The 6099-nt window shown below is 45.5% G+C and overlaps 1 long non-coding RNA gene across 14 annotated transcripts; it reads left to right on the forward strand.

Annotated features, from left to right (window-relative positions):
- The first annotated feature begins 3358 nt into the window (after nucleotides 1-3358).
- LOC118473608 (uncharacterized) lies at nucleotides 3359-5628 on the forward strand. 14 transcript variants are annotated; one of them, XR_004853385.1, is made up of 5 exons: nucleotides 3359-3927; nucleotides 4024-4224; nucleotides 4959-5031; nucleotides 5135-5228; nucleotides 5330-5628. It is a non-coding gene; the product is annotated as an uncharacterized lncRNA (long non-coding RNA). The 14 variants fall into 14 exon arrangements; XR_004853381.1 differs by having other exon boundaries at nucleotides 3359-4224; XR_004853386.1 differs by having other exon boundaries at nucleotides 4959-5147.
- Nucleotides 5629-6099: the final 471 nt, after the last annotated feature.

Raw genomic sequence — 6099 nt, forward strand, 5'->3', positions numbered from 1 at the left:
ATTTTATTTTATACATGTACTCGTCAATAAAAATTATACTTGTCAGGTTACTCATCTGCTCTTGTGGGTATAAAAACTTACTCGTTGGCTAATAAAAATTATACCTATACGGGTAATTTTACCTGTTGGCTAACCCGTACCTGTAAGGTCTCAAATTCTAATATTTGTATCACTTAGAATGTTAAATAAACACACAAATATAAGTTCAACTTAAACCATGAGATTACATAATAGTTAAACAAATAATAGTTGAGAAGGATTTTTTAGCTAAGATCTGCTTTATTATTGATAATAATAATATGACGTCGGTATATTTTACATATGGGTACATGAGTATGGATAGTATCCATCTATACCTGTATCTGTCTACCCAACAGGTAGAGATTCTTGACCATTAACATACCCGCGGATAGAGAAACCATCTCATACTCGTCTACATATCGGGTAAAATTCATCGGTTTTTGGGTTTCAGGTATCCATTGTCATCTCTATCTCTAGGAGACCCCGTATCTCATCTCCTATCACATCTCCTATTTTAAACCTTACTCTGTAAACAGTGTCATCTATAGTTTTTGCTTTCCTATATTTTATACTACCCCCTGAGACAATTTTAGGAGAGGTGGCAAGCCTCACTCTCATTCGGTCGGGGGGACAATAGGTACCTACCGCTTAGACGCTTAGGCTGTCTCTAGCACACTCCTATCATATTCTCTTTTAAATATTACTATGTAAATAGTGTCATTTAAGTTTCGCGTTCCCTATTTTACACTACCTACTGGAGACAATCTTAGTGGAGGGGTGGCAGGTCCCCCTTCCCTATATCTCTACTATTATATAAGACGTTAGTGTAGACGTCCACATTTTTTTGGTGCACGGTTCTGCCGTCGCCCGCTCTCCTCTCACTGTCTCGCCCTCGCCCCCGCCCCCGCTGTCCTATCTCGAGCATCCGATCTCTCGCCCGCCATTATGGAAGGAGAATCAACACATCGAGGGAAGGTCCGTGTGGTTCTTGAAGGTCCGACTCCGCTCTCCTCTCTGATGTCTCTCTCGCCCGCCATCTGCGCCAAGAATCACCGCCATCTCCGCGCTCCTCTCTGCAATCCACCGCCATCCATGGCAGCTCTATCCGCGCCCACAAATCGCGCACAGATTCATGGCAGCCGCGCCCTGCTCTCCTCTCTGCAGTCCGCCACGATTCTTGGCGCCCACACCTCTGCAGTCTGCCCTGCTCCGTGCTCCTCTCTGCAATCCACCGCCATCCATGGCAGCTCTGTCCGCGCCCACAAATCGCGCGCAGATTCATGGCAGTCGCCTTTCCGCTCGAGCACTCACGCAATCATCACCGCCGCCATCCATGGCAGCTCTGTCCGCGCCCACAAATCGCGCGCAGATTCATGCTTCCCGCTATCACATTCTCACTGACTGCCCCGGTCGCGCTTCCTTCTCCTGCAGCCATCAGAAAAGGGGGCAAAAAGGCCACCGAATTCTCCTCGCCCGGGCACAACCTCGCTCCAGAGTCCAGGCCAAACCAGCAGGTCGCCTTTCCGCTCGAGCACCCACGCAATCATCACCGTCGTCTTCCTGTCGCTCTTCTCTCCCCCTTCCATTCCTCGGCACCACGCCCTCGGGAACGTCGCATGCCCTCCGCACAAGGCGCCGCCTGTTCCCGGTGACCGCGGGGCCGAGATCGGCGCGCCATGGCCGCGCCCGAAGGCCTGGACCAGGACTGTGCATAGGACGCCGCCATTAAGCTCTTCGGCCGCAGCATCCCGGTTCTCCACTCCTCCGTCTTCGCCGCCACCGCCGTGGCCGCATCTGAGGTGAGCAGCAACAGTCTCAGTTCTCGGATTCATTCCCTGACGAGGGACGGGGATCTTTCATGGTCGACGGGTTCTCGCGGGGGAGCAGGATGGTCATTGTCGGCCATTTCTGAGGAAAAGGGAGAGGACGGGAAAGCGGAATCCGATACGCTTTTTCTTCCCCCTGCTTTTGCGCTGTCAAATGCGTGCTGGTGGATCATGGTTCCTGCTGGGATTCTGGTCGCTGTTGCTGCGAAAAGATTCTTCCTTTTGGAGCCCTGTTTGATTTCATACCTCATTAAAAAAAGCTGTGGGTTTATGTGTTTGCTCCTTCAGTGTTTGTACGGGAATTTTCTTCCAATACGTGTTTCTTCACCAAGTCACTCTCCGTATTTATGGCCGTATTTACGGTGAGATTTATGTTGGTTTATCCCTTACTCAGATTCTAATCATGTGAGCCTTCGGCCTGCCTATAATCGTTTCGTGCTGACTGCTTAGGGATTACTTCTGTTCATGCTTGATGTGATAGCTTGGAATCGAAATGTTCAATATGTACGATAAGAAGATTGGTTGCCTTTTCGTAGCGTCCACGTACGATTTTGTTTCCTTTTTTCTTTAGAAAGATACATTGCCTTTGTCTGTGGAGAAATCGCTGAGAATTTTCTTGTTTTCGTGGGGGTAATTAGTAATGCCATGGAAAAGCTAACGAACATTCAGGTTACATAAGTTAACAGACTATTAATCAGGTTCCTTGAGTTCCTTTGGATGTCTTTCTTTTTTAGAGGGGGGTCCTTGGCTACCTTTCAGTGTACTAAATATGAAAGCATGTTGTGTGTGTGTGACAAGGGACTTGTTGTTTCTGCTGTGCTTATGAACAGAAACAGAATCTTATTAATATTTACTCTTTGATGGTGGAGGAATCAGGGGTGGCCTTTTTGGTTTGCTAGAACACCCCTGTTGCACATGTACTATTTCATCCTTGACCACGCTGAGAAGAAACGAACCAACAAATGGGAAATAGGAACCAGAGGCAATACAGACAATTTAGGAGGTGGGATAAAAATAAAGGAAAAATACTTGTCCTTGTTCTTGTTCTTTTTTCAGATTGTAGAGCAGCTCTCCCTGTGTTTGTCACCTTGGAACACAGAATCCCTACTACTCTCCCCCCATAAGATGTATGAACTCCCTAAGCACAATCTATTGTGAATAATATAATACAAATGTTCTACCTTGACAACCATACAGATTTTGCATATTAAAGTTCTACCTGATGTGTCTGCCTAAACTATGTAAGCTTGTCTTTATTGGAATTATTCATACTTTGTAATCAGGCACTTTAATGTACTCTAGAGATGCAAGGAGAATGTTTTCAAGTGATTAGTGATGTTTGTCGATCTGTATCTATTTTTTACTCCCGTTGCAACGTACGGGCATGGACCTAGTATATATATATAGTTATAGTATTAGAAGCCCTAGGCTCTCAACTACTAGAGAAAGCCCCAGTCTAATATCTTTAGTTCAGTCGTGCCACCACAAGCCATTTAACCCATCCGCAAACCGGCGCCCACGTCCCATCTTTGGTCCAGTAAATTCACCTTTCTACCCCGATCAATTCACACCATGTCGACCACAACCCTAACCCTATCCCTTTCGACGGTTCCACTTGCACCCTACCCCAACCCCATCCATCGTAACCCGCCGCCGCCGCGATAGATGCCAATCCTGCCGCCGCATCCAACCCCGCCCGACGTGGACGCCAGAGAGGTGCACGACTGCCGCAACTCGTGGCACTCAGTGTGGTGGTCGTCCAAGCTCGTCCTCTAGCTCAGCCTCAACGCCTTCAGCTTCCTCGTGCCGTCGCCGCTCGCCTAGATCTACGATGCAATGGTGAGTGGCTCTGTGAGGAGGCACACAAGCTCACATTGACGGCAGCAAGAACGGTGTCGCCTCCTTGGTGGCAGCCACCGCGTCCACGACGACGACGGATGCTGGCGTCGCCTGCTTCGACCTGTTGCCTCTCGTCGTCCTCTCCCCTGGCTGTATTTGCCCCGTCCCCGGTATATCCGCCGCCGCCGAGCAGGCCGAGCTCTGAAGCACTGTCGTCCGCGGCCATCACCACCCCACCCAGGTCCATTGTAACCCAGCCTCTCGCCCACGCTAATCACCCGTAATTTCTGCCCCTGCTTCCACTCCCTTACTGCCGGTCCTTTTTTCCTCTTAGCAGGAGGTGAGGAAAGGGGCAGGAAGCATGCATACCCGATCGACGGCCTCTTCGTTTTGGTGTATTAATTATTTGTTGTGGTAGCTAATTCGTTCTGCCGATGCTGATGTTTGTGCTTGACCAGGGTGGGCTGAACAAGTTCCATGGCCAGCATGCGCTCAGGGAGCGAGCGAGGAAGCTCGACCAGGGCATCCTGATTATAAGGTTTCTTTCTTCTGAAACATTGCTTTGTTTTCTTGTTTGATCATACACAAGGATGTTATGTTAGTTATGTAGACCAGTGGACGATCCAGGATTCAATACCTGACTACCTGTGGAACCAAGCACATTAGTTTTAAATGAATTAACACAAATATTACATGATTAGCATATATATAATTGTGTATTCTGTGAACCCCCTAGGCTTTACATGGATCCACTGCGACCTCTCTGTGTATGTCCATGTGTTTGTTTGTATGTTTTTGGGGTGGGGCATTGGAGGGAGGGGTTCCATAAATAACAAATAGAGAGTAGAGGATTGGTATGTATGGATGAAACATATATGCCAACAAGTTCAGGAATGTTCTTCCTAATCCTTTCCTATTAGCTTGTTGTGGTTGATTACCTTTCGAAGCATTAAACATCCTTAAACAACAGTTTGGCAGATGGATCCTACTCCCTTATGTGTTTGCACCTTGAATTGACGTGGTTCATTGGGTTGCCTTTTTGGCTGAAAGGCAGGGTACTGTTGAATGATGTATCAACTTTACCGTTAATATGTTTATTGGATGAGTACTTATATTGGACTAATAAAAGTGGCTGGTAGGTAGTTAAAGTAAACAGCTGCATGTTTCTATTGAGTTTGCCTATTTGCATAGGATTATATATTTCTTTTGCAAAACCGTTATTCTAGTTTTCTTCATCCGCTGGTTTATTATACACTTGGGTTGATCTTGCAGGTTTGACATGCCTTTTAACATTTGGTTTTGTGATACACTGCCCATGTATCCAGAAGGCAAACTAGATTCTGATGTATGCATATTAAAATTGCCGATATCAAATAAATCGTCCATGAGTTGTCCTAGAGTTTCCAGTGTTAAGGATATGCATTGAATCAATTTTCTATGTTTTTCAGAATGATGGACAAGGTACACCACCACAACAATAGGATTTTTTTACACCCTGGTTATCTTGTTTTAATTCATCCTTTCTGCGCTCCAATTATTTTGGTGAATCTTAGCATAGAATTTGACCTTCTATTATTTTGTATGTTTGGTTAGCATGGGATGTATTTATGAACATTGATATCGTTTTTTATGCTTACTGACAGAATGCATATGGTCTGCAAATGGAGAATTTGCTATTGCTCAATGAAGTGGCGGCATGCTCCAAAATCCTAGTGAGACCTCTGCACCTTTGGTCAGATCCCAGGCCTAGGATGTCCATGTTGTGTGTATGTACCAACAGCTAAAATGTAAACACGACATTATCATAGTTGAGTACATGAATAATTATCTATTATATCTTATTGCAAAATTTGAAACAGTTCTTCTGTAGATGGTTACCTTGCATCTTACGCTACAATTAGCTCAGATCACTTCTTGTTGTATCTTACACCAATTTACGAAATTTCTTGATGCGTTTTATGACAACCTCGTGCGCTGAGAGATACATTCAGTCTACATTCGTTATTATAAAACAGATGGACGATTTACGGTAAAATTCGTACTCATTTATGTTGTTTTGGTTCACGATTTACGCTTAAATCTGTCCGAGCCAGAACTCGCGCTCAATCGGCTGCACGCGATTTTCACGCCGTAATTCGGGCCTCATTTGCTGTTACGAAACATATATACGATTTACGCTAAATTGTGTACTTATTTATGTTGTTTTAGCTCATGTTTTACGCTAAAATCTATTCGATCCAAATCCCGCGCACGATCGGACGCACGCGATTATTACGACGTAATTTGGGATCCAATTGCGGTTACGAAACATATATACGATTTACGCTAAATTTCGTACCCATTTACGCTGTTTTGGTTCATGTTTTACGTTAAAATCTGTCCGAGTCAGAACCCGATCACGATGGGACGCGCA

The sequence above is a fragment of the Zea mays genome, chromosome 1 (assembly GCF_902167145.1).
Source record: "Zea mays cultivar B73 chromosome 1, Zm-B73-REFERENCE-NAM-5.0, whole genome shotgun sequence".
In the NCBI taxonomy this organism is placed as follows: domain Eukaryota; kingdom Viridiplantae; phylum Streptophyta; class Magnoliopsida; order Poales; family Poaceae; genus Zea; species Zea mays.